The 10713-nt window shown below is 38.6% G+C and overlaps 1 pseudogene; it reads right to left on the reverse strand.

Moving 5' to 3' along the window:
* Positions 1–10188: 10188 nt before the first annotated feature.
* On the reverse strand, positions 10189–10449 carry LOC141129861 (small nuclear ribonucleoprotein F pseudogene; annotated as a pseudogene).
* Between the last annotated feature and the right edge of the window lie 264 nt (positions 10450–10713).

A 10713-nucleotide genomic window follows, 5' to 3' on the forward strand; every position in this document is an offset into this window, starting at 1 on the left:
TTACAGTTTTAAATATTTAACATACTTAAGTGCCCATTCATCAACAATGACAGGTATTGTTAACACAATCGATATTAGGAAATATGTAATAATTCAAGTAATACTGAATAAAAGCGATACGCTGTATATCTGCTTCAATCCAGCGCAGAATTAGAAAAATCAATATGTTTCTTTTGAATATGAATCGTGCCTGATCATTGTATTGTTCTTAACGTGACATTTTTGCTCATTAGACGTTAACTGTATAGTTTTACTATTACAGTTCATTAAAATACCTGAAGCAATTCATATAAAGTGTTTTTTTTTTAATATGTTACCAAACAAGCAATTAAATCAATGCATTAAATTAGGTCAACATGTTACTTTTTTGTTCACGTAATTTTACATCATTTATGCAAGTAATGCCAAAATGTTAAACTTATTATGTGCACACAAAAGTGACATTAATTTATTTTATTGTTTTGCTACTTAAATATACATTCTTAATTATTGTAGTGAAATAATTTTGACTTATGGTAGAGGTACTACACATAGAATTAATAGCCAATTATCAAGAAATATATTTATGTAAATAATATGCATATTCATTTGTAAAATTTAAAAGAAAAACTAAAACTTTGTTATGCTGTTTATTTATACAGAACTGAAATTTAGGTATTTGCATAAATTTGAAATTTCATATAAATATTTCACTTTAATTATTAATCACTGGCTTGTTTTAAAATCCAAAGGAAAATAATAAATTTTCTCTAAATTATCCATCTAATTTTAAAAAGTTTCACACTCTTAATGAAAAAGTTGGATATCTACCTTTTTATAATTTATGAAGACATCTCCTCATACCCTTAAAACCTATTTTTTTTTTTACACTATTTGGGGTTGACAGAAAGAGTAGATAATGCTACCTAAATGGTGAATGTTCACTTAGTTTAGTGAATATGGTGAAGCTAAATATACCTTGAAAACCCAGTAATTGCAGGGTAACTAATTGACTGAACCAGGTATGACTATGTGTTTAACCTAAATCTAGCCTGTTTACAGTCCTCCAAACTAGATTTGGCCACTTTGTCCTCCCACCCAAACCTGGAGTTGATGTTTGAAAACAAACATCAGTCTGCAGTTTGTCATACAGTGGCACTAGTAACACCGTCGCTATATCACAACAAATCTCCAGCACTGCAGGAATATAAAAAGAACCAGGGATCATAGGTGGCATCACTGATCAAATTTGGTCATGACCCTGTTTTGTCAGTGAAATCATCAGCCCCCCCCCCCCCCCCCCAGTTTTTACTCTCCAGCAGTGACAGGGAACAGTAATTTGTAGCAGGGGTAGTAGTGGGGCACTATAACCTAGATGATGGGTCATTTTATCTTTGGGTGTTGTGCATCGAGATTGAAGCTGGATACATTTCCGGCCAACGTGATTGACATTGGATTTACAGTACATCATGCAACATTATTTTTGTGGGGGGTTTTTAAGTTCTTTTCTATAGTGTCTATATTTTTAACAAAAGTAACAAAAAAAATCCTATACTTATTTACATAGTGGGGAGGACTCAATATATGGGGCCCCCTTATTCTAAAGGGGACTTCCAGATAATGATAAATACCCCCACATGCCTCCACATTCACTGGGCCAAGGAGTTGGGGATGAAGTTCTTGTTCATGACCCCAAACTCACACTGTCTGCATTCGAGACCATGCACCCACACCTGACCGGATATCAGATTGGAAGTAGTGGCAGTGTCCCTACAGCCACTATTCCAATTGACATGAATGGGACTACCTGAATAAGAATGCACCTGTGCATCCCTGTGTGGGTAAACATGGTCCTCCTGGGATGTATGCTTATGTTGTGTTTGTGTGTCCTAATAATGTTTTTAGTGTATTTTTAGTGAAAATATAATTTTGATAAACTATTGTGGGGCCTAAAAAATCTAAATTGCTTTTTTTTTTATTCTACTAATCCTACATTTTCAGAAAATGTATGGTTTGTGATACATTTACGGTCAGATCCAGATTTTTAGAGTAAGTTGCCCATTTATAGTTTTGATTTTCACCTTTTTACAAAAAAGGCACAATTTAAAATTTACAAATACTTGTTATTTATTATTCTTTATTTACTCAATTTAGTTTTAGCTTTTATATTTAGTGTGCATTTAACAGAAATGTTGTAAGTTATCTAGTGTCTGTGTCCACTAATACTGAATTATTGATATTAGAGTATTTTTAGCGAAAATTGTGATCAAAAACATTTGTGCAACTATCGCAGGGCCTAAAAAATCAGGCACGATTTTAAATTTACAAATATTTGTTATTTTTTCACTCAATACAGTTTTAACTTTTAAATTTAGTGGATAATTTAACAGAAGTTTTGCAAGTTATGTAATGTTTGTGTCCCCTAATATGGATATCACTGTATTTTTAGGGAAAATAGTGATTTGATTAACATTTGTGATACTATTGCAGGGCCTAAAAAATCAGTAGCACCTTATTCTATTTCTACCATTCCTATTCTTGTAATGCTTTTAGAAAATGGTGGTGTGTGTGTGTGTGTGTGTGGAGGGGGGGGGGGGGGGGGTGTTAACAACTCTGAAAGATGTAATTGAAAAATAAAACAAATGGAAAAATTAGCAAAAATGATCTGGCCATCAGAGTTTAAAAGGGGAGTGCAAGGCCTGGCAGTAAGAGGGTTAAAACATTATAACAGAGTTTGTCCAAACACATCTGAGTCCAGTTGTAAACCAGAGTCCCACAATTTACCTTTTTGATTAATACCGACCACATACAAAAACTCTTCACAAAATGTAGAAACAATCACAGATTAATTGTTAGGGGCCTGACTACCTGGTAACTGCTATGACCTGTGTCATCCCTTCTACTGTATCATTTCAGCAAAGGTGGCCACTATATGTGACATCTTTACTTTAATAATACTTAATTAAAGTATATCTAAAGCCAAACTTTTTTGTTTAAAAAAAAAACAGCAAAGGGATAGAAATTCTATCACATTTTTTTTAGTGTCTCAACCTCTCTTTTTGTCCTGGTAAAGTCTTGATTTGTCACCAGAACGGGAGTAGAGTTGGGCCGAACACCCCCAGTTCAGTTTGCGCCAGAACTCTCGAACATTGCAAAAGTTCAGACCCGAACCACAAACCCTATTAAGGTCTATGGGACCTGAACTTGAAAAATCAAAAGTGCCCATTTTGAAGGCTTATATGCAAGTTAGTGGCCATAAAAAGGGTATGGGGGCCCAGTTACTGTCCTGGGGGGACATGTATCAATGCCAAAATGTTTTTTTTTTTAAAGAATGTTTTTAAAGGAGCAGTGATTCTAATGATGCTTAAAGTAAAACAATAAAAATAATAAAATTTCTTTAATACGGTGCCTTGAAAAAGTATTCCCACCCCTAGAAATTTTCCACATTTTACATTTCCACATGTATTTTATTGGGATTAAATGTGATAGACCAACACAAAGTGGCACATAATTGTTAAGTGGAAGGAAAATGATAAATGGTTTTCAAGATTTTTTACAAATAAATATGTCAAAAGTGTGGCATGCATTTGCATTCAGCCCCCTGAGTCAATACTTTGAAGAACCATCTTTTGCTGTAATTACAGCTGCAAGTCTTTTTGGGTATGTCTCTACCAGCTTTGCAAATCTAGAGAGTGACTTTTTTGCCCAATCTTCTTTACAAAATAGCTTAAGCTCTGTCAGATTGGATGGAGAGCATCAGTGAACTGCAATTTTCAAGTCTTGCCACAGATTCTCAACTGGATTTAGGTCTGGACTTTGACTGGGCCATTCTCACACATGAGTATGCTTTGATTTAAACCATTCTATTGTAGCTCTAGCTGTATGTTTAGGGTTGTTGTCCTGCTGGAAGGTAAACCTCCATCCCAGTCTCAAGTCTTTGCGCAGACTTTAACAGGTTTTCTTCTAAGAATGCCCTGCATTTGGCTCCATCCACCTTCCCATCATTTCTGACCAGCTTCCCTGTCCCCGTTGAAGTAAAAGCATCCTCACAACATGATGCTGCCACCACCATGTCTCATGGTGGGGATGGTGTGTTCAAGGTGATGTGCAGTGTTAGTTTTCCACTACACATAGTGTTTTGCTTTTCGGCCAAAAAGTTCAATTTTGGTCTCATCTGACCAGAGCACCTTCTTCCACATGTTTGCTGTGTCCACCACATGGCTTCTCACAAACTGTAAACGGACTTCTTATAGCTTTCTTTAAACTATGGCTTTCTTCTTGCCACTCTTCCACATAGGCCAGATTTGTGGGGTGCATGACTATTAGTTGTCCTGTGGACAGATTTTCCCACCTGAGCTGTGGATCTCTGCAGCTCCTCCAGAGCTACCATGGGCCTCTTGCCTGTTTCTCTGATTAATACTCTCCTTGTCCAGCCTGTCAGTTTAGGTGGACAGCCATGTCTTGGTAGGTTTGCAGTTGTGCCATACTCTCCATTTCCAGATGATGGATTGAACAATGCTCCGTGAGATGTTCAAAGCTTGGGATATTTTTCTTATAACCTAACCCTGCTCTAAACTTCTCCACAACTTTATTCCTGACCTGTCAGGTGTGTTACTTGGCCTTCATGATGCCGTTTGTTCACTAAGGTTCTCTAGCAAACCTCTGAGGGCTTCACAGAACATCTGTATTTATACTGAGATTAAATTACACACAGGTTACACACAATTAAACACAGGTGGACTATTTATTAGGTGACTTCTGAAGGCAATTGGTTCCACTAGATTTTAGTTAGGGGTATCAGAGTTAAGGGGGCTGAAAGTTAAGGGGGCTGAATACAAATGCATGCCACATTTTTCAGATATTTATTTGTAAAAATTTTTGAAAACCATTTATCATCTTAACTCCACTTCACAATTATGTGCCAATTTGTGTTGGTCTATCACATAAAATCCCAATAAAACACATTTCCATTTTTGGTTGTAACATGACAAAATGTGGAAAATTTTAAGGGGTATAAATACTTTTTCAAGGCACTGTATAGTGCCTGGGGGGCCCCTTAGTCTGTCTGTAAAGTGGCCCATGTGTAGAACCTGCTGCAGCAAAACTACCATAAAGAAATAAAAAAAAAAAAAAACATTTAAATAGATTTTCCTTGCAAGCTCTTTATTTTGTAAACAGCTTGGGAAGCCAGTCTGTATGATGCGGCCACAATTTAGTGCACTCAGATCAAGATTAGAAATTATTTGGATAAATTCTGGTGTCTCTTTGGCAAACTTTGGATGGAAATAACAAATTTTTGCACCACGGTGAGCAAGTCTTATATGAAGAAGCCAAATTATTGTACACTCAGCCCAAGATTAACATTTTTTTAGATAGTCTGGTGTCACTTTCGCAGACTTTGGATAGAAGTAACAGGTGTGGAAAAATTGGACTTTGGGTGTTGGTGGTGCCTTCATATCATAACCCTATAGAGGTACTCTTGAAAAAAAATGGTTTATTTTTCCTAACAAAACATACATTATTATTATTATACAGGATTTATATAGCGCCGATAGTTTACACAGCGCTTTACAACATTAGGGCAGACAGTACAAGTACAATACAATTCAATACAGGAGGAATCAGAGGGCCCTGCTCGTTAGAGCTTACAATCTAGGAGGGAGGGTCAAATTATACAAAAGGGTAATAGCTGTGGGGGATGAGCTAATGGAGAAAATAGTGCAGTTGTTAGATGGAGGCAGGATAGGCTTCTTTGAAGAGGAAAGTTTTCAGGGATCGCCTAAAAGTGGATAAATTTGGAGACAGTCTGACAGATTGGGGTAGGGAATTCCAGAGGATGGGCGAGGCTCGGGAGAAGTCCTGGAGGCGGATATGGGAGGAGATGATGAGGGAGCTAGAGAGCGGAGGTCTTGGGAGGAACGGAGATGGCGATTAGGTTGGTATTTTGAGACTAGGTTAGTGATGTAGCTGGGGGCAGAGTTGTGGATGGCTTTGTAACTTATTGTTAGTATTTTTAATTTAATTCGTTGGGTGAGTGGTAGCCAATGGAGGGATTGGCAGAGAGGGGTAGCAGACACTGAGCAGTTTGTAAGGTGGATGAGTCTGGCAGCAGCAATCATGATGGACTGAAGGGGGGATAGTCAATTTAAAGGTAAGCCAATGAGGAGGGAGTTGCAGTAGTCGAGGCGAGAGATAACCAGGGAGTGAATCAGGAGCTTTGTGGTTTCATTGGTTAGAAAGGGACGTAGTTTAGAAATGTTGTGGAGGTTGAGGTGGCAAGCTTTGGAAAGTGATTGGATGGGGGCCAAAAGGAGAGTTCAGAGTCCAGGATAACACCTAGCACCCTGACATGTGGGGACGGGTGGATGGTTTTGCCAGAGAAGTCAGGGGAAGAGGCACGTGGGAGAGGAAATATTATAAGCTCGGCTTTGGACAAGTTGAGTTTGAGGAAGTGGTGTGACATCCATACAGATATGTCGGTTAGTAAGTTAGTGATGCGTGAGGAGACTGATGGAGTGAGTTGAGGGGTGGAGAGATAGATTTGTGTGTTGTCAGTATAGAAATGATATTGAAAGCCGTGAGAGGCTATCAGCTGACCCGGGGAAGAGGTGTAGATTGAAAATAAAAGAGGTCCAAGAACAGAACCTTGGGGGACCCCAACAGAGAAGGGAAGAAGAGTGGAGGAAATAGAATTGTAAATGACGCTGAAAATGCGTTGGGATAGGTAGGATGAGAGCCACCGAAGAGCACAGTCACGGAGACCGAGGGAGTAAAGTTTTTTGAGGAGGAGGGGGTGGTCATCCGTGTCAAAGGCAGCTGAAAGATCCAGAAGTAGGCGTACAGAATAGTGTCCGTTGGTTTTTGCAGTTAGTATGTCGTTTGTGAGTTTTAAAAGAACAGTTTCTGTGGGGTGTTGAGGGCGAAATCCAGATTGAAGGGGATCAAGAAGGTTGTTTTTAATGAGGTGGTCATTCAGTTGGTTGTAAACCAGGCGCTCAAGTAGTTTAGAGGAAAAGGGGAACAAGGAGATAGGGCGTAGGTTGTTAAGATTGCTAGGGTCCAAGGATGGCTTTTTAATTATGGGGGTGACCAGTGCATGTTTTAGAGCATTGGGGAAGATGCCAGAGGTGAGGGAGAGATTGAAGATGTGGGTTAGAGAGTGTAGGATGGGGTCAGAGGGCGACCGTAGCATTTGAGAGGGAATATGGTTCAGGGGACAGGTGGTTAGGTGGGCGATAGAAAGGAGTTTAGCAACTTCGACTGTAGTAGCAGATTTGAAAAAGTCGAGTGTCGGTTGTACCTGTTGACATGGGGTCTTAGCTGGGGGAGATACCTGTAGAGTGGAGATTTCATCACGGATTGTATCAATCTTGTTTTTGAAGTGATACAAAAGCAATGTCCAACAATAACCTCAAAAGAGAAGTTTCAAAATAAATTTACTAGACTCATTTTTATTCCTTTATTGAGAGGGCAGGGGCAGTTATCCCTTAGCACCACATCCCTAGTAGATAAATATATAAATAGGAGGGATTGGGGTAAGTTTGCTCCTGGGACTTTGAAGGTGCTTACAATATCAGGTCAAACCAAATAAATAATGTATGCAAAATCTAAGCTAAGTAAAAATGGATCTTTTATTCAAAATTTTTATTACAAAATATCACCAAGAAATTTAAAAAACAAACAATCTTTCAATCTAAATCAATCGATTGTGACAGGAGATTGACAAAACCACTCAATGAATACCACTCAACATGTTTCGCTCAATTCGTGAGCTTCATCAGGAGTTTTGGTACATATGTGGCATACTATAAATAAGAGAGAAAAAATACACAAATCAGACAAACCAAAAACAACACATACAATACATATGCTTCTAAACTGAAAACAAAGACAAGAACTTATTGCATACATGAAGGAAGGATCTTATCATATAGTTAAAAACAAATGTCTCTGAATAAAATTTAATTAGTCAAAAAATCCAAACAATTGATTATTATAATCATGTTATGTATGTTATATTAAGTGTCCACGTTAGTGAACAAATTACCCAGCCCATCGAAATTTGAAGAGAAGTAGCGTGCAAATTGTAGTTATGAAAAAACCAAGTGGTTCACATTTAAGGGTAACTGGATGCGTCTCACCCGCCTAGGACCTCCCAAACGTTATGGTCAACAGAGGGGCTAATATGTGGAATACACTAACCAAAGGCTAAATGTTAAAAGGAAACAAATTATTAATATATAGTTCATAACGAAATAGAGGGGCAGCTATCATGAAGGGTTAAGGACGCAATTTACCCTTTGATTGAATCAAAGTGTATTGTTGAAGGCTAATAAAGCCTTGTAAACAAAATTGGAAGGAGAGTACAATTGCTCCAAAATCTCCACTAGGTGGCACTTCAACTGACAGCCCTTGCATGTCAAAACGGAGCTTCAGAGCCACTGTCAGAGGGTAGCGGCTAACAAGCCGCACTATATAAGCCCCTCCATCCCGGCGGCGTCTGACGCCACCGCCGGGATGCAGACGTGCAGTGAGGTCCTCCCATAAGTGCACGTGACCAATGGCGAGCGAAGATATGGAGTTTTTCCACGTTCTAGCCTTGTTTATTGCGCAAGCGCATTGGATCCCGGCGATTTATTATTATTTTTGTATTATTATATCTGTAAATTAGAAGATGCTCAATTGAATTGTTTACTTTTGGATAAGACCAATCTTTTATTATATCTAAGGTTTAGGGACATCCGTGCCCCCTTTCTCTTTTTTCCCCAACCAAGATGGTTGCACGGGCTTCCTGGCTGAAGCAACGCTTGCCTTGTCTTTGTTTGACGTTGGGACTTCGTTCACGCTGTATGCACTGGGATCCGATGCGCTTACGCAATAAACAAGGCTAGAACATGGAAAAACGCCATATCTTCGCTCGCCATTGGTCACGTGCACTTATGGGAGGACCTCACTGCACGTCCGCATCCCAGCGGTGACGTCAGACGCCGCTGGGATGGAGGGGCTTATATAGTGTGGCTTGTTAGCCGCTACCCTCTGACAGTGGCTCTGAGGCTCTAAGAGGAGGTGTATACCTTTCTCCCCTTCCGTGTGCATCCACTTCATCATCCAGGTAATGAAATCTATTCAACGCTTCAGTTGTACTCACTGATGGTGATCGATGTCTGTCTATCTTGCTTTATATATATTATCCATTTCTGTTTATAGCCTACTGGGGCGTTTTGATTATGGACCTTCCGTTTTGACATGCAAGTGCTGTCAGTTGAAGTGCCACCTAGTGGAGATTTTGGAGCAATTGTGCTCTCCTTCCAATTTTGTTTACAAGGCTTTATTAGCCTTCAACAATACACTTTGATTCAATCAAAAGGTAAATTGCGTCCTTAACTCTTCATGATAGCTGCCCCTCTATTTCGTTATGAACTATATATTAATAATTTGTTTCCTTTTACATTTAGCCTTTGGTTAGTGTATTCCACATATTAGCCCCTCTGTTGACCATAACGTTTGGGAGGTCCTAGGCGGGTGAGACACATCCAGTTACCCTTAAATGTGAACCACTTGGTTTTTTCATATCTACAATTTGCACGCTACTTCTCTTCAAATTTCGATGGGCTGGGTAAGCGAGTTCCACTTATGATGGTTTAACTTTTCATGGTACGGATAATTTGTTCACTAACGTGGACACTTAATATAACATACATAACATGATTATCATAATCAATTGTTTGGATTTTTTGACTACATTTTATTCAGAGACATTTGTTTTTAACTATATAAGATCCTTCCTTCATGTATGCAATAAGTTCTTGTCTTTGTTTTCAGTTTAGAAGCATATGTAATGTATGTGTTGTTTTTGGATTGTCTGATTTGTGTATTCTTTCTCTTTTATTTATAGTATGCCACATATGTACCAAAACTCCTGATGAAGCTCACGAATTGAGCAAAACATGTTGAGTGGTATTCATTGAGTGGTTTTGTCAATCTCCTGTCACAATTGATTGATTTAGATTGAAAGATTGTTTGTTTTTTAAATTTCTTGGTGATATTTTGTAATAAAAATTTTGAATAAAAGATCCATTTTTACATAGCTTAGATTTTGCATACATTATTTATTTGGTTTGACCTGATATCATAAGCACCTTCAAAGTCCCAAGGGCAAACTTACCCCAATCCCTCCTATTTATATATTAGACTAATTTTTAAATTGCTTTATTCTTTCATCTCGACATCTTCTTTCTCCTCTTCTACTCCTCGTATATACAATACATTATTACACCTTATTGGAACTTCTCCAAGATGTCCAGACAATGCCCCATCAATATACTCTTCTGTATTGGCAATTTGCATGTTCATGTAGCCATCCACAGAGACCAGGTATCCCTTGTATTCCATACCCCACTTCAGTTTCACCATTACTGGCTTACCAGTAAGGCCATTAAGGAATAGTTTTGGGTTTAGTGGCAAACTCATTCTGCTGCTGAAGCCACCACTGGTGTACTGATCAGTAAAAAGAAAGAAACAATTTCCCTGCGGAATGCTCTGAGAACACATTGCCAGAGAGAGCAGAAAATGGCTAGAGGTACTCTTGATGAAAGCAAGAATTGTCCTGTCTGTAAAAAATTGAAAGTATATGCACCTGTCAAACAAGTGCAGAAAAATTGGGCTCTGGGTGTTGATGGCGCCTTCACACCGTAACCCTACTGAGGTACATTTGATGAAAGCAAGAATAGGCCT

Source organism: Aquarana catesbeiana, linkage group LG02, assembly GCF_042186555.1.
Source record: "Aquarana catesbeiana isolate 2022-GZ linkage group LG02, ASM4218655v1, whole genome shotgun sequence".
NCBI lineage: Eukaryota > Metazoa > Chordata > Amphibia > Anura > Ranidae > Aquarana > Aquarana catesbeiana.